Consider the following 19,182-nt stretch of genomic DNA (forward strand, 5'->3'; position numbering starts at 1 on the left):
GTATTATATGATTTTTGAACTTGTATACCACTAAAACAATTCTGCTTTTATCTACTATAATTTTAGACGTCTAGGTGCTGCAGTTTACAAAAACTGAATGAGTACAGTATAAGAAGCTGAATAGAATTGTGTCACTGCTGAATGGATCCTTTGGTCCATTCTCCTGTAGAAGAGGAGCATTGGGGTGTCCAAGGGCTACTTTAGCTATTATACTTAAGTTGTCACTTAAGTTCACAGCTGATTGATTGCCTTGTCGTGGCAGGATACCCTTTGAGTGGTAAATAAAAATATCAGTTCAGCCAGGCAAAAGACTTGCATTAAAATGTATGAATTTGTAAATTTGCCTATTTTCAATTTTAAGTTCTTAAAATTGAAGCAGTTTCATGGAACTTTAGAAATGTTCAATGAAACTTGACACATGTTCAGTGAAACTTCATGTGAATAATTTTCTCATTTGGATAGGTGTATCTTTTTTGCCAGATACTAAAACTTTGAACTGAGGTGGTACCTAGTATTAGATACCAGTATCTCAGCTGTGCAAATGATTACACCTCTACCCCCGATATAACACTGTCCTTGGGAGCCAAAAAAATCTTACCGCGTTATAGGTGAAACCACGTTATATCAAACTTCTTTGATCCGCCAGAGCGCGCAGCCCTGCCCACCCCCAGAGCGCTGCTTTACCACGTTATATCCAAATTCGTGTTATATCGGGTCGCGTTATATCGGGGTAGAGGTGTATTAGAAACTGTTCGTGTTGAAGCATAATGGCAGATTTTTTAACAACTCCAGAGGAAAAATGGTTTCTGATCTTTCACATGGGCTGTTGAGGCTCAAGTGATTGGCTGCCATAGGAACAGTGATAGAACCACAACCTATTTCATGGGATTAAGTTATGTCATTTCAGAAAGACATGATCTGAGCACTCACATTGTCTCCTGTGAGCTTCTAAAGAAATAGAGACTGAGAGAAATAATGTGTGTAAACCAAATAGGATGCCTATACCGAGATGAAGCCAACCTCCCAGTCCTTCAGAGTATGGGGTTATTGGTCTTTAGGAGATGGGTAAGGTTGAGACCACAAGAAAGGAAGATGATTCCTGCATTCACTGACTAAGTGTATGCATGTCAGTCTTTAGCACAGAATTGGTATTTACCATTTTTAGTAATTCTCCCTTTTTCTTCCTCTGTAACATAACTTTCCAATTACATAAATGTATTTACTGGATATTTTTAGTACGGTAATTCAGTTTCTATATGGATGATACAGTATATGTTCTGTGATGTATTATGCAACCCATGCCGGCTTGGTGTGGCACTCTGTCCCCCTCTAGACATGGCTAGACCAGGTAGAGATTGATGAGCCTGTTACAGGAGTAGCTAAAAGAGATGTGTATCTTAACTCAAGCAGTAGAGGCATTAAACTCCAGAGATCCCAGGTTCCTAGATGCCAACGACCAGGGTCAGTCTGTGTTACAGTTAGTTTTGCCTTGTACATAATATTAATACATACTATAATTGTAGTTCTTTGTACTGGTACCATATTTAAAATTATGCACTTAGCACTCAGAGGGATTTTACCCAAGAGAGAAATCAGTCCATTATGAACTGAGAAGTGTTGAACATGTTAGCTGGCAGGAGAGTATGTGTTTAAAACAGAGAATCCAGAGCAGTGGCTCTCAAACTTTCCAGACTACTGTACCCCTTTCAGGAGTCTGATTTGTCTTGCGTACCCCCAAGTTTCACCTCATTTAAAAACGACTTGCTTACAAACTGAGACATACAAATACAAAAGTGTCCGATCACACTATTACTGAAAAAATTCTTATTTTCTCATTTTTACCATATAATTATAAAATAAATCAATTAGAATATAAATATTGTACTTACATTTCAGTGTATAGTATATAGAGCAGTATAAACAAGTAATTGTATGAATTTTTAGTTTGTACTGTCTTTGCTAGTGATTTTTATATAGCTTGTAAGTAAAACTAGGCAAATATCTAGATGAGTTGATGTACCCCCCGGAAGACCTCTGCGTACCCCCAGGGGTACGTGTACCCCTGGTTGAGAATCACTGGTCCAGAGTGCTAGAAAACTATTTTCCCATTCCAAAGCAAGCCAGAGACTAATGTGATACAACCTTGATTTTGTCTTAAAGTTTGGGATTGTGTTATATAACCAATGATTTAATGAACATAATACTGAGTCAGGGAAGACGTCTGTGATACTTAGGGAGGTTTTCTTTTTAATAGAATGTTCAGTTCACATGGAGACATTTTATGAGCTTGTCACAATAACAACCTCCACTTATGGCTTCAGGAAATAAACCATTTAACTTTTTGAACATGATACCATGATGTAAATCAATGAGAATAAAACTGTCATCTTTATAATAATGAATATCAAGGTGGATTTGGTTAGAAAAACACATTGGAGAATTATTGACCATAAAATCTCCATAATCAGAAAGATAATCGTACTATTCATAATTTGAACTCTAGCATTAGGAGTCAGACAAAGAGGAGTCTGGAAGGAGCCCTCAGCCTGTAGTAAATGTTAAGAAATGAAGTAGCAATATGCTAATCAAAAGGTAAAGATGTATCTTGAATCAAGCCTGTTATATAAAACTCAAGATTACTTTTTAAAGCAGGGTTACTCACAATTAATTTAATATATTAAACGCCATTCTGCAGCTCTGTTTTGTATTCCTGAGTTTAAAACAGTTTTTGATTGTTCTGCAAGACGTATCATTCAGTTCAACTTCAGGGTTTATTTAACTGATGTGGGTCGGTGAGGGGCCTCATCCAGCGCCCATTAAAATCAATGGATCTTTCCATTGACTTCACTGGTGGATCAGATCCCAGGTAGGTGACCCTCTTCTCTATCACCAATCCTGATTAATTTCTTTCTGTGTGAGCTCTGCTCAGAGTATGGCGGGAGGGAGGCATTTTATGCTGGCCAGTTATACCACTTAATTACAGATGTGAGCTACCCTATGGCAAGGAAATTCTCCCCTGGCCAGTTAGCAACAGATTCTGCAACCTTGCATTGCCTGAGTAGCCCTAAATGGATGGAATAGGGGGAGAGAATTTCATGCTAAATCTTCAAGAAACACCCTTTAAATGAAGAAACATAGGAAGTGGCTATAGGTCTTGAAGTCTTAGAAAAGTAAAAGTTCCATGAAGCACAACTGACACGCAGGAAAACAATCAAATATTTTGAATTTGCATAGAGACAGATTGCACTTAAATGTACAAAGCATAAATACATCAATTTATAGATGATGATTGCAGGGGGACTAACGCCTGCATATTGACTTTTAATATACACCAGCAGTCAACAACAGACTGTAAGGATAAACTGTGCATTGTTTTTATTAAACATGACAGTATTATTTCAAACTCCAAATGAAAAAAACAGGTCAAGATGTGAACTGAACATCTTTTCTTTAAAATAAAAAGAAGATATGATGGAAAATGTTAACCATTGATTTTTTCAGGAGTCCTGAGTGCTGAAGTTAGTTGGAGTTGTGGGCACTTGTTAACTCTGGAAACCACTCCTTTGATTTACACTACATAAGGAGGACTCTGAGCTACTACAGAGAATTCTTTCCCAGGTGTTTGGCTGGTGGGTCTTGCCCACATGCTCAGAGTCAAACTGATTACCATATCTGGGGTCGGGAAGGATTGGCAGAGGCCCCCGGGGTCAGATTGGCAGAGGCCCTGGGTTTTTTTGCCTTCCTCTGCAGCATGGGGCATGGGACACTTGCCCGTTTAAACTAATGTAAATGGTGGATTCTGTGTAACTTGAAGTCTTCAAAGCATGGTCCGAGGACTTCAGTAACTCAGCCAGAGGTTAGGGGTCTATTACAGAGTGGATGGGTGAGGTTCTGTGGCCTGCAATGTGTACGAGGTCAGTCTAGATGATCATGATGGTCCCTTCTGACCTTAAAGTCTATAAATTTATTTCCTATAAACAACCAGCTGTAATTCAGTTGTAATCATTTATATCCTATAGGAGTATATGAAACTTTCCAAACACATGTAGGATAAAGTACCAAATCTCATAATCACACTACTTTTACATGCATACATGTTAATTATTGTTGTTGTTTGGTGCCAGGTTGAGGACACCTCACTTGAAACCATTGGGACTACTTGAGTAAGTGCTCACTAGTGTGAATAAGGGCTCCACACTCTGGCCCTAAGTATCTGAGGTTATTTAGTTTACTCTGTCACTGAGCATACACTGTAAATAGTTTAAAAAAAAAAAAGGAGCTTAGAAATACACAATTGAGTAGTGATATCTCCATATGTGGAGAGAGTGATTAAGAGCTTGTAAGGAAGGATGTGTGACTATATATGTAGCTTTGAAGTTTCTGTGGAAGACAAAAATGTAGTACTTGGAAAATGCCTTGTTTTCTAGTACCTCAGGGTCATGAACATTTGTGTGGGCAGATAAACAGATCTTGAAACACTTGGGAACTCTTACATCCTTTGAAACTGATTAAACATTCTGGGTACGTACCGGGACACAAGAAAAAACATTTTGGGACTAGATGAACAAAATAACTTGCCTGTGACTTTATGAGCATCTAGCCTTATATGCGGTGTTAGAACTGAAGTGATCTTTTACAGCTACAGACACCTGTAAGTTTATTCTGTGCATTGTTGTCATAGGACATGACAGTATTACTTCAGACTCTCAATGAAAAAACATATCAAGAGTCCAGAAAATAGAGATTTATAATAGAAATACTAACTATTCCCTATAGGAAAACTCCCATGAATTGTTATGCTACTTTAGGGCCTGATCCTTAAGAACTAATGGGACTGCAATGAGATGACTCCTGGTCTTAAGCAGTATTAACATTCACTAGTAAATGTTGTTGTGGAATCAGACCCTTAGTTAGGGCTTGATCCTGCCTCCAATATATTGGTGCGTGTTTACTTATGTGAGTAATCCCATGGAAGCCAATAAACTACTCACATGATTAAGTGCTCACCAGTATGAGAGCAGGTTGCACAATTAGGCCATTTATGATTATTTACTAGATAAGAATAGAATCCAAAAAAGAGTTTTCAAAATTCTTTTTGAATTTCTGGTCACTGTTTCATTTCTACAGTTAATTAATGAGATTGTTTTCCCATTAGTGGAGGTTGAATTTTAATATATTCCATCAGGGGCATGGATTGTAACATGAAGTAAGATTGAAAGAAACAGAGTTGTCTCTAGAATAGTTTGGAAATCCTATCATTTTTAAATTGACTCTAAAATTTCTCCTTTTTTTTTTTAAATTAATATGTCTTAGAATAACTTTTTTTTTTTTTTATTTTCAGTGTGTTTTAATGGCAAAGCTAATTCTTTCTGACCCATTTTACACCAAATTGCCAAGATGGTCATTTCCTGTTGGATTGTTAATTACTGTTTGTTTTATTTAAGACAGAGATATTTTAGTGTGTCATTCTGAACCTCTCTCTGTTTTTTTTTTATTCAGTGCTTACTTGGGCAAACTCCCTCTAAAGACACTGTGATGTTTAAAGTCAGTGGAGGTTTTGCCTGTGAAGACAAAATAAAACTGAGTAAGGACCCTAGGATTTGCCCTTTAGTGATTTCCTTTCTCTTGTAATGATTGAAATACACCTCTACCCCGATATAACGTGGTGGTGGGGAGCCAAAAATCCCTACCGCGTTATAGGTGAAACGCCGTTATATCAGGGTAGCGGCGGCAGGGCTCCAGCGGTGATTTAAAGGGCCCGGGGTGCCCCGCAGCAGCCGGCGCCCCAGGCCCTTTAAATTGCCGGTGAGCCCCGCTGCCGCAGCCCCGGGGTAGCAGCAGCAGGGCTCCGGCGGTGATTTAAAGGGCCCGGGGCTTCCTGCAGCAGCTGGAGCCTCGGACTGTTTAAATCGCTGGCCGAGCCCCACAGCTCCGGGGTAGCAGCGGCAGGGCTCCAGCGATAATTTAAAGGGCCCGGGGCTCCCTGCAGCAGCTGGAGCCCCAGACCCTTTAAAGCGCCGCCGGAGCCCCACTGCTACCGCGCTATATGCGAACCCGTGTTATATTAGGTCATGTTATAGCGGGGTATTTGTATAGTTGTATACTTATTTCCTTATTCCTTTAATTCAATAACTATGTAATTTACTTGAGTTCTATGGCTCACTCCAACCTCCAGGACCTCCAGCAAAGCTTGCCTATATCTCCAGGACCCTTTTGTTATATGTCTTCTGTTTATCAAACCATTCTCCCTCTGTCTATAGAGAAACAATTCTTGTTTTCCAAGACCTCTCCTACATGGAGTTTTAAGTTTGAGTTCTCTTCCTATGTACTTTTTCCATTAAATTATCTGATACCTACCTCCTCTTTCTTTACCTACTATTTTTACACTGATGATTCACAGTTGTATATATCTTTCAGTTTCTTTAATAACTTCTCCAGGTTCACTCTTGTTCCTGGCTTGACCAAACAAATCTATGGCTTTATTTCACTTTAATTCACCTCAATATCTCAAAGGAAAAATATCCTTTTTATTAGGCAAAACAATTATGCTCAAACACAACTTTTTCCTAAATGCAGACCTCCATTTTGTCTTAACTATCTGTATGCCTGTATCATTCTTACTTTAAAATTCGCTTTTCCTCTCACAGCTCCTGTCTCAAATCTTCCTATCTAAACTGCCATAACAACAAAGAAGTGTGCATGTTGCCACTGCCTTTACTTGGATATAGCTGAAGTCATCATCCATGTTTTCATCTCCTTGACTATTCCAACCTCCATCTCTGTGGCCTCCCCAAGTCCCAATTCAACATATTCCAGCATCTGTAGAATGCTGTTGCCTACCTTCTCACATCTACAAAGGTAAACACATAAGCCTTATCCTCAGGTAATTTCAATTGCTCCTCATCTGAGTATCCAGTACAAAATTGCCCTTATTCTTTGTAAAAACCCTCTATGAACTTCTTGCAGACTATCTCATGAGCCATGCATTGCATTCTCTGCACTCTTCATCTGCTTATCTACTGAAGACTTCTTCTCTTTACAAAAATCTCACCGCTGTTGGCACAATTCCTATTTTCTGGAGCAACTTCCTCTGTATTTGTGTCTTCTAGAATGTCCACTTACTTCAGCTCTTGTCGGAAAACAGGTTTTCTCTTCTTTCTGTGGACTCATAATTTATTTCTCCCTCTGATTTCATTTGTTTTTAACTTTGCAATTGCATTATTGGACTTTTCAGTGCATTTTGGGACATAGTGAATATGAAAGAGTCTATACAAAATGAAGTTGCATTATATTGCATGATATTGCTATGGCAATGCTGCACTGTAACATTTCCCTCTATTTTCATGATATTGCTTAGAATGACAACAAACCTCACCATTTCTCAGTTCAGATGTGACACTCACTTCTCCCACCCTCCTTTCCCGCTAAGCAACATGTAATAGATTACGTTTTTTGAGATATATGATTAAACAAACACACACACACACAGCTTTTCCCTCTGAGTGGAGGAATGGACAGCCCACCACACGACAGATACTCCTCTGTTATATCAGGTGTCACCGAGCTGCAGTAGCGCATGGAAGCTCTCCGCCGCCCCACTGTCCAGAAGTGAGTGAGCAGGGCCATAACAGAGGAGCTGCAGAGAGCTCCCTGCGCTACTGAAGGGCCAGTGACTCCTCAGTGATCCCTGCACATGGCTGCGGTCCTGGTGGGGCAGAGCAGAGTCCTGGCCGGGGCTCTCTGCTCTGCACTTTGAATCTGCAGGGATTCAGTGTCACTGGCCCTGTGACGATGCAGGGGGCCTCCTTCACCCGTGCTATCATGGGAGTGAGTGCACAAGGCAGAGTAGAGATCCCGGCCAGGACTGTGAGAAGGAAGAGGATGTACCCCTGGCTGTATGAGAAGCCACCCTGCTGTTGAATGGCTCCTGCCATCTTGATTATCCAAACTCATCCGAATAAAATCCATGTCCCCCATGGTGTTCGGATAATCAGGAATATACTATACTAGCAAAAGTTTCTAGTGTCTACTAGGCCTAAGATGCCACAGTGCTGGGCATAATATAAGAATCTGAATATCATAGAATAGTTATCAATTCCAATGTGCTGATTAAGCATAACTTCCCTTACCTTACAGCATATTGGTTGCCTAAAATGAAATTTTACTAAAAGGTGATGTTTGCCCTTTTTGTATTTCAGCGGTGCTAGCAATAGAGGATCCATTGTTTTATACCTCAGCACTTCTAACCTGTTAATAAAGGGGTAAAATATATCCTGTATGCCCAGAAAGGTGATTAAATTACACCATGCTGACAGTAAACTGTGAGCTATGGAAAAAGGCCTGATATCTGTACCTCCAAGAGGATCCATGTGTAACAGTCAATTAAGCTGATTAATAAAGAAAAAATGTTTCCTCTTTACCACATCTTTTTTTTTAAGTCAACTGATTTCATCTAAAATTTCCTCCATGGTGAAACACTAGTTCTCACTTCTTTAATGATTACCTATCTCAGCAATCCTGAAATAATAAAATATTGGAACATAGATTCAATTTAAAAGTGTTATTCTTAAGTTTTACAGATTTTAAACAAGCTAGTAAGTTACGGATTTCAGGGTTCTTAAAACGTCTGCTCAATAAAAGTATTTGTCTATAATGTGTTTTGTTACTCTTGGGTTTGGATCGTGGAATCCTACCCTTTAATTGTTCCTTTCTTTCTCATTTTTAATAAGTTAAAAGAGTTAAAAGAGTTTAACGGAGAAGAAAAGGTAAAAGAATTATAGTCTCTGTCCAATATGGCAACACGGTTGTGAAATAGGAAAATCACAAACAGCATCTCTGATTTGGGTTTAATCAATTGATTCTATAACTGTGTGAATCAAGATCACACTTTATTTGAAAAAGGGTTTTAGGTTACAAAGAGTTATCAAAATGACACTAAAAGAAGCTTAAGCTAAAACTTATCCGAAACTAGTGACAGATTAATGAAGTAACTTGATGGAGAGTGTCTCTGGGGAAATAGTGGCATAAAATGAAATCTGTATTTGACCAGAGGCAATCCATTCATTTCAATAAGACAAGCAGTGAGACAGGAGAAGCAAAAAAAGGTATTCAGCTCAGTTTAGCTTTGATTGATGGCAGAACCAATGAGAAGATAAGGTTTTAACAAGTTACTCAGATTTAGCCATTGTTTAAATTTCATTATAAGTTAACCTTTTCATATCAAGTATGAATCTAGAATTGGTTGATCACTTATGATGGATTGTTAAGTGGACTTTTTTACCCATTCAGACAAATGTCCCACACTGTTATCCTTCTGTGCTTTTCATTTCTTTAGAACAGAGTGTCCCAACCCATGCCGTGTAGCTCTCAGAGGAGATCTGTGTTTGGGGGAGCTGTGGGCGGTGTCATGGGAAATCAAATAAAAATATAAATCTTTAGGGGGAAAATCAATAGATTAAAATTATTTTTAAAAATGGATACCCCACCTTGCCCTGTGTAACGGGTTTGTCAAAGCCATGAGAACTCTAGCTAGTGATCCAGTGAGACCAGTACAGCAGGACACTAGAGTCCCTGCTAATAAAATATTAAATCTGTATGCTGAATTTACCCTAGGTAAAGCAGTACAAACCCCATTAAAAACATCTATTTATTATGTACAACAGACACTACAAGTATCCATGCCCACAGATCATGATACAACATGTCATTGAGTTGGAACAATTGTGATAGCTTCACATGCATGCATCGTTCAGGCTTTGTTGGGACTCCCTTCTGGGCTTGAGTTGGTTCAGAAAGATGGATGATCATTTAATAAAAAACTCAGTGGCTATTGGCATACGGACAGCGGGAAACTATTTTAATGATAGCGAAGGAAGAAAAAGAAAATGCCGAAGTATGATGGCAAATATGACATCTGGCTTTATGCTGACTGATTCCAAATCATCAGGTGAGATATGTCCTGAAGAGCTAGTTACCGAGAGTACGATGCCCTCAAATTTGCTGCGACATTTAGAAAACAAACATCTGTTACTGAAGGATGAAGATGTTCTTTCTTTTCTTTTCTTTTTTCTGGGGGGGAGGATAAGAAGAAAACCTGAGACCTTTATAAAATCAACAAGATCCAATTACTCAGACTAGCAGTGTCAACATGAAAGCCCTTTAGACATGGTATTTGATATCTGTAGAAATCATATAGCAATCAAAGGTCCATTTCACTGAAGAAAACCTTATTCTTTCATGGGCAAAAGACATGGATTCAGAAGTTCTAGGGCCTGAAGCAGGTAATAAATTGAAAATAGTGTTTGTGTCAAAAAAGAACAACAACAAAACACTGAGTTCTTCCCTATTAGATGTATAAGAGACAAGGTGGGTGAGGTAATATCTTTTATTGGACCAACTTTTGCTGGTGAAAGAGACAAGTTTTTGAGCTACACAGAGCTCATTTTCACATTTGGTAAAGGAACTCAGAGTATCACAACTAAGTACAGGGTGGAACAGATTGTTTAGCATAAATAGCACATATTCTGAGAGACTATTCAAGATGAAATGGCCTGTTAACACCTCTCCAGTTATAGGACAAAAAAGGAGGGGTTAATGGTTTACAGATTGTTGTGATAAGCCATAAATACAGTGTCTTTATTAAAACCATGTTTTTTAGTGTCTAGCAAAACTATGAATTTAAGCCCCCATATTCATCTTTTGAAGGTGTTGTGCAGGTTTCTTTTGAGGATGAGGCCTGAGAGGTCAGATATTGAATGATGGTTTTGTGAAAAGTGTTTGCTTATGGGTGCCTTTTATTATTTTTCTGTGTGAGTTCATTTGAGAGCATAGTGATTGTCTTGTTTTACCACATAGTTGTTATTGGGGCATTTACTGACTGGATGAGGTACACCACATGTTCTGATAGGCATCTGTAGAACCTATGGATCTTGAAAGGTATGTTGTCGGGAGTGTTGATCATCATACCAGTGGAGATATGTCTGCAGGTTTTGCATCTGTTGTTATGGCAGGGTCTGGTACTACTTTTGAGTTCATCTGACATGGTCTGTGTGGAGCTTGCTTCTGAGTATGAGCTTGGTGAACTGGGGAGTTGATTGAAGGCCAGAAGAGGGGGCTTGGGAAAGATTTCTTTCAGCATATGGTCCCCATTGAGTATGGGTTATAATTTTTTAATGATACCACTGTGGGTTCTAGTGCTGAGTGCTAGGTGACAACTATGGGTGTGCGGTTGGAGGTTTTTTGCCCCCCCCCGTATTGAAGCAGGTTCTCTTGGGGTATTTGGGTGCCCCGTTCCACGATGTCTGAGAACAACTTCTTTCTAAACTGACAAAAAGTGACTATTTAGTAATTTACCTGTTGGTCAAAAATTATGGGAACTGTGTATTTCCTCATTCTTTCCTCCTGTGGAACCTCTTTCATCAACAAGAAAGCCTCATCCATCACATGGAATTTTGACTGTGTTGATAATTGTGTCCCTCCTATGTGATTAAAGTTCCTATTTCCAATCTTCATAGTTATTTCTGATTTAGTTACAGTTACAAAATGTTACCAGCTCAAGGTCAGGATTAGAAGTTTCATAACTCTCTCCCCAGAACACTTCTTATTCTGGAAGGAGATTGCCAGGTTTGAATGTTTGGAAAACCCTGCTTTAAGAAGGATCCTCAGCACACTCTGGTGACATATAGTATAACTGTTCCCCCACTGGCATATCCCTAACCTACTGTTCCTCCTGCATCTGTAAGGGTACGTCTATACCCAGCCGCTAGTTCGGCGGCTGGCAATTGAACTTCTGGGTTCGACTTATCGCGTCTTATCTGGACGCGATAAGTAGAACCCGGAAGTGCTCGCCATCGACTGCGGTACTCCTGCTCGGCGAGAGGAGTACCGCGGAGTCGACGGGGGAGCCTGCCTGCCGCGTGTGGACCGAGGTAAGATCGAACTAAGGTACTTCGAACTTCAGCTACGTTATTCATGTAGCTGAAGTTGCGTACCTTAGTTCGATTTGGGGGGTTAGTGTAGACCAAGCCTATGTTTGATACCTTGTGAATAAGGTTTCTTGTACCTCTATGTGTGTAGTTGTCAACAGTCTCTCTCTTCTAGCGAGGGAAGGTGAGCAGTGGTTTTATATTTATAGCTCGGGTATTATGGGGCAGTCCTTAGGCCTTTTCACTTCTTAATTTGCTATTTCAGTGACATGTTCAAAATGAAGTCTTTTAAGAGATTATCATTGTTTGCAGTGCAGTAACACCTAGACTGCAAGGGGTGGGGGCACCGTTGTACTAATGCAGTGTACTTATATAATGAACTTGTTGCTTCCAACAGGACAACAGTTTTCCCAGTTAGTTTATTTGCCACTATAATACCTATAATGCAGACACATTTTTCCCATGTACCCTTCTGTTGCATATTTTAAGCAAGATTCTCAATAAGACTACTCTGGATCTACACCAGTGTAAATGAGATGAAAATCTGCCCCTTTTTAATCAGTCACAGACACATTTACTACTGTTACATACATTTTAAAATACACAATTATTATAAAAAGAACAGGAGTACTTGTGGCACCTTAGAGACTAACAAATTTATTAGAGCATAAGCTTTCGTGGGCTACAACCCACTTCTTCGGATGCATATGCTATATATGCATATGCTATATGCATCCGAAGAAGTGGGTTGTAGCCCATGAAAGCTTATGCTCTAATAAATTTGTTAGTCTCTAAGGTGCCACAAGTACTCCTGTTCTTTTTACGGATACAGACTAACACGGCTGCTACTCTGAAACCACAATTATTATAGGAGCTTTCCAAAACACAGTAGATATTAAAGAAAACTTCAAAAGACATTCTGTTATAAACAAATAGTTTATATTATTTTCTTCATATGCTACGTGTTTAAATGTAATTCACCCCTCTGCAAGGCTGTTTTGGAAACCAAGAATGTCTTTTGTTCTAGTGTATGAAGTGTATGTTGTGGAAGAGCCATAAATAATGGACTTTTCTTGAATTTGAAAGGCAGGATTTGGAGAACTATAAGAAGTATCTTGATAGCTAAAGCCTGATGGAAAGAGTGCCTGAGGCTATTTAATCTTTGTGCAAGTGGCATAATACTACAGTGACCTGCACAATTTGTTGTTTAGTAATCAGTGCCAGACCTGTGTAGAGTAATCACTATGAAATTAAAATGTGTAATATGTTAATACAATCTACCCCCTCCCCCATTCGTTTGGCCAGGCCGCCTTGCAATCCCACAGCGGAACCGAAGCCAGGAAAGAGGCCCAATAGACTGCACGCTCTTATTAGGGCATAGTGCTTATCACAGGAAACTTATGAGGGATGTATTGGGGGGAGGGATAGTCTACTGTGTTGGGGGGAGGGATAGCTCAGTGATTTGAGCATTGGCCTGCTAAATCCGGGGTTATGAGTTCAATCCTTGAGGGGGCCATTTAGGGATCTGGGGCAAAATCAGTACTTGGTCCTGCTAGTGAAGGCAGGGGGCTGGACTCGATGACCCTTCAGAGTCTCTTCCAGTTCTAGGAGATAGGATATCTCCTTATATTATTATTATCCATAGTGTTACCACACAAAAACCGTTTCTGCAGTTTCCGCATTATATTGTTCCTAATAAGGGGACGACAGTTGGGGCACTAAAAAACCAATCAACGCGTGCCATATTTACTTCCAAAAGACTATATACTTAGTCGCTCCTGTATAGCAATTAGAGGTGTCCCAAAAACGAATTAACGTCAATACCAGTCCAGGTCTGATCAACTTGGGCTTGACCCTTCCGCTCCCGAATCCAGCCTAGAGCGTGTGTCGTGTAGCCGGCTCGAAGTCATTATGTATATGCTTTTCCATCTGGCTGTTGTTTGCATGGTCGTAAGTAACTAGTCAACTGTTATTGCTTTGTCTGTGGTTACTTTGTTTGTTACCCCCCACTGTGTTTAAATTGGAAAAGGACTTTGATTGTTAATGTGTTTCCTTTCCCTTATCTTATTCATTTAAATTCGGTTACATAGTACTTGTCAGTGTTTTAAATTTAGTTACTTAGTAATTGTAGTTGTTTAAAAATCAGCTACATAGTATTGTAGTAAGCTAATAAGAATTAAAAAAAAATTAATTAACGTTTTTATATAATCATCATCATATAATAAAATTAAGTTGCATTCATCTCTCCTCGTCCCGGGTCATTCAACTCAGTCCTTCACCGAGAACCCTCAGAGAACCACAAGCCCCTTTTGGGTAGAACATAATATAGTACACAAAAAAGCTGTATTAAGATAACATTAAAGGCCTCACTCAAATCCACTTAGGCTGGGCATTTCAAAATTAAACTTTTCATTCTACACTTAACTTACACCACTGTGCCTAAGGTTTGCAATCTGTATGTCAAGGGAAATTCCACAGAGAACAGTGTGAATGAGTGAAAATCTGACTTGCCAGCATTCTGAAGTTTAACATTAGTATTGTATCATCTACCACCAGATCAATGTTGGTTCACTATTCTGCTAACACTATATTTCCTAAAAAGGTGCTAGAAAATATAGTTATAATATAGCATATGAATAGAAGTTGCTTCTTAAAACCGAAAGTCTTGGGCATTTAAAAAAAATGTTGGAGGTGCTGCTAGAAGCTCCATTGTTAAGGTTATTTTAAGATTTGCAGTTAAAGCAGGACTAAAATCTGTTTTTTTAAAAACACTTTATGATTCTTCAGCAAATTGATACACTAATGGCTTGATCAAAAGCCCCCTGAGGTCAGTGGAAAGCCCCCTCCACTTCACCTCCCCAACTGATTTGAACAGTCCTTGTTTCAGGCCCAAACACCTCAGGACAATTTAATTTTCTATTAAGTTCTATTAAGCAAACCTTTTTCACAACATGCAAAAGTGCATTTCAGTGAAGTTCTGAAAAATGCTGCATATTCTTACAAAGGAAAACAACCTGTACTTCAAAAAAAATCGAAATATTAACAACTCTGGAAATTAGTAGTTGAAGGATTCAGTCAATTCCCCACCATCATATAATTCATCCTCACTCATTAGCTCACCTGCCATACAGCCCTCTCGAAGTTTAAATTTGCTCTCTAAAACTTACCACAACAGCAAATTGCTAGGAGATTTTAAATACCACTTCCTATTCAAGGGATTCACTTCCCATATCTTTAACAATAACATATAGTACAGCATTGTTCACTACAAAAAATCTTAATATAACCTTGATCTTGCAGTCAACTCTGGAAAGACCTAGGGATCCACTCAGACAGAGCTAATTTCAGAATCAGGGTCTTTGTTAGTTGCTACAAGAAATAGTTAATATGATTAATAAATGCCAGTCAAGACGGTTTTATGAAAAATAGATCTTGTCAAACAAATCAGATTTCATTCCTTGAGGCGATTACAAATTTGGTTGATAAAGATAAGTGCGTAGCTGTAACATACTTAGACTTTTGTAAAGCATTTGACTTACTACCACATAACATTCTGATTAAAAATTAGGACTACATGATATCAGTAGAACACACTTTAAATGGATTGAGAACTTGCTAATTGACAGATCTCAAAAAGTAGTTGTCAATGGGGAATCACTATCGAATGGGGGTGTTTCTGTTGGGGTTTCGGAGGGGTTAGTACTGGGCCCAGTGCTAGTCATCATTTTGATCAGTGTTCTGGAAGTAAAAATAAAATCACCGCTGATAAAATTTGTGGATGACACAAAGATTGGTGCAGTGGTAAATAATGAGGACAGAGCAGTCCTACAAAACCATCTGTATCACTTAGTAAGCTGGCCCCATTCAAACAAAATGTGTTTCATACATCAAGGAACCAGGAATGTACACTATACCTACAGAATGGGGGACTGTACCCTGCAAAGCAGTGACTCTGAAAAGGATTTAGGGTCAGACAACTGAAGGCGAGCTCTCAGTGCAGTGCTGTGGCAAAAAAGGCTAAGGTGATCTATACATGTATAAACAGGTGAGTAGGAGTGGAGAGATGATTTTAACTCTGTATATGATGTTGAAGAGACCATAATGGAAGGTGCAGAGGCTGAGGTCTTGCATAACTGGCGGGGTACATTGTTTCAAATAGTCCTTTGACACTCATAACACTTCCTAGGTTTACAGCAGTCACCTTTGAGGTTACAGACCATTCCACAAGAATACATAAACATTTGCCGGTAAGCCTAACTTCAGTACAGTCAAATTGGGTGAAACTATAGTAAAGAACAGAATTATCAGACACTTAGGCCTAGTGTACACTAAAAAGTTAGGTTGACCCAGCTGCATAACTCAGGGGTATGAAAAATCCACATCCCTGAGTGACGTAGTTAAGCCAACCTAACCGACACTGTAGACAGCACTAGGTCGACAGAAGAATTCTCTCATTGACCTAGCTACTACCTCTCGAGGAGTTGGATTACCTACAGTGAAGAGAGAACCCCTCCCATCAGTATAGGGAACGTCTACAATGAAATGCTACAGCAGTGCAGCTGCTGTGCTGCAGCTATGCCGCTGTAGCATTTCAAGTGTAGACAAGCTATAGTTGAACACGATTTGTTAGGGAAGAGGCAACACAGTTTTTGTAAAGGGAAATCATGCCTCACCAATCTATTAGAATTCTTTATGGGGGTTAACAAGCATCTGGGCAAGGGTGATCCAGTTGACATAGTGTACTTGGACTTTCAGAAAGCCTTTGACAAGGCCTCATATCAAAGACTCTTACGCAAAATAAGCCATCATGGAATAAGAAGGATCTCATGGATCAGTAACTGACTATTGTCCAGCATATTCATAAATGATCTGGAAAAGAAGGTAAACAGCGAGGTGACGAAGTTTGCAGATGATACAAAATTACTCAAAATAGTTAAGTCCAAAGCTGACTGTGAAGAATTACAAAGGGATCTCAGCAAACTAGGTTACTGGGCAACAGAATGGCAGAAGAAATTCATTGATGATAAATGCAAAGTAATGCACATTGGAACATATAATCCCAAATATACATACAAAATGACAGGATCTAAATTAGCTTTTCCCACTCAAGAAAGAGATCTTGGAATCATGGTGGAAAGTTCTCTGAAAACATCTGCTCAATGGGCAGCCTCAGTCAAAAAAGCTAACAGAATGTTAGGAATCGTTTGGAAAAGGACAGATAATAAGACAGAAAATATCATAATGCCACTATATAAATCCATGGTATGCCCATATATTTAATACTGCATGCAGTTCTGATCACCTCAAAATATATATATTAGAATTGGAAAAAGAGAAGGGCAACAAAAATGATTAAGGGCAACAAAAATGATTAACAGTGTGGAGCTGCTTCCATAAGAGGAGAGGTTAAAAAGATGGGTACTGTTCAGCTTGGAAAAGAGACAACTAAAGGGGGATATGATAGAGGTCTATAAAATCATGAATGATGAGAAGAAGGTGAATACGGAAGTGTTATTTAGCCCTTCACATAACACATAAACCAAGGATCACCCAATGAAATTAATAGGCAACAGTTTTAAAACAAAAATAATGGAGTAATTTTTCACAGAGTGCACAACTTGTGGAACTCATTGCCAGGGGATGTTGTGAAGGCCAAAAGTATAACTGTGTTCAAAAAAGAAATAAGTTCATGGAGGATAGGTCCATCAGTGTCTATTAGCCAAGATGGTCAGGGATGCAACCCTCTGCTCTGGGTGTCCCTAAATCTCTGACTGCTAAAATCTGGGACAGGATGACAGGGGATGGATCACTCGATAACTGCCTTGTTCTGTTCACTCCCTTTGAAACATCTGGCACTGGCCACTGTCAGGAGACAGGATACTGGGCTAGATGGACCATTGGTCTGACCTAGTATGTCCATTCTTATGTTCTTACAATGAACTCATATGACACTTAAACTTAAATCAATAAGTTTTGTCCAGGATATTTCAGGAAACTGCCATATCTGTCACTCAAATGGAAAAGTGGTGGTTTCTCCATTTCTTGATGTTTTCAAATGAAGCCTGCATGCCTTTCTGGAAGATGCAAAGACAAGTTACTGGGTACAATACATTTGTAACTGGGTGAAATATAATGGGCTGTGATATGCACAAGGTCAGACTAGATGATCTACTGGTCCCGTAAACTCTATGAACATATGAGTTTAGAAAACAGAAACTTGAAAGATCTACATACACTTGCTTAAACACACCACATCATAAAATCAGACACATTTCATAATACCAAAGACAGCTCTTTCCAGTTTAATTCATAAAATATTTTTCTTCTCCATCAATACATCATACTGAGAACTTATATAACTCAACTTAATGTACTCTGAAATGGTATTTCTTTTAAAATCTTTGCTGCACATTTAATAAACCACATGTCAAATCAACAGTATTCATCCAAATGCAATAGTTGCAGTACAGACACAAAAAAGGGGGGAAAGTAAGGCTTGAATGGCTGGTATATATCAGGTACAAATGTTTTCTGAATAGCAGTGGGGAACTGGATTGATTCCAAATTGATTAGTTTGGGACTCTGTGTGTGTGTGTGTTTATTAATTTTAAATATGTATTTTTGGTAAAGATTCCATTGTAGCCAGGGGTGAAAGTAATGTTAAATTATTACCGGTACGGAGGCTGGCTTCAGCTCCCGGAAGGGGAGGGGCCTCAGGGAGAAGGGGCGGGGCTGGGGGGGGGGGGTCAACCTCCCCCAGCCAACCCATCTGCGCTGCCTGGCCCCTGCCGCCTAGGGCTCCGGTGGTGCTTTAAAAGCGTCCGGGGCTCTGCAACTACGTTAATGCACTGCCGCAGCAGCGGTTTAACGTGGGCTGTGTACGGGGTGGAATTGGCTTCTTACCGGTATGCTGTATCGGCCCGTACCGGCCCACTTTCACTCCTGATTGTAGCATACTTTCCACCATCGCTCATTTTAATCAACATTGTTTGCGAATTCTGTACATTTCTCATGGAAATTAAGATGGAGTACTTGCTTTTGATGAAATAGCTTAGAACAAATGGTCTTGTAACATTACGGATTCCTGAAGCAGTTCAAACTTTCCTGTCAAATGATTCTTCCCGTGGACTGTTTAATTTAACAGAAGGTCACTGTGCGCTTAATAAGACAGCAAAAGGACATCTTAACCTGTAATGAAATGGAAAAAAAATGTTTCTAATTAGGAATTAGTTGTGTAGTTCTGAATGTAGCAAGAATT

At 39.3% G+C, this 19,182-nt stretch overlaps 1 protein-coding gene across 1 annotated transcript in view; it reads left to right on the forward strand.

The window, feature by feature from the left end:
* MMP16 (matrix metallopeptidase 16) overlaps positions 1-19,182 on the forward strand; it is a 241,528-nt gene that overhangs the window by 131,025 nt on the left and 91,321 nt on the right. The gene's annotated exons all lie outside the window — the stretch shown is intronic.

The sequence above is a fragment of the Emys orbicularis genome, chromosome 2 (genome assembly GCF_028017835.1).
Source record: "Emys orbicularis isolate rEmyOrb1 chromosome 2, rEmyOrb1.hap1, whole genome shotgun sequence".
NCBI classification, from domain to species: domain Eukaryota; kingdom Metazoa; phylum Chordata; order Testudines; family Emydidae; genus Emys; species Emys orbicularis.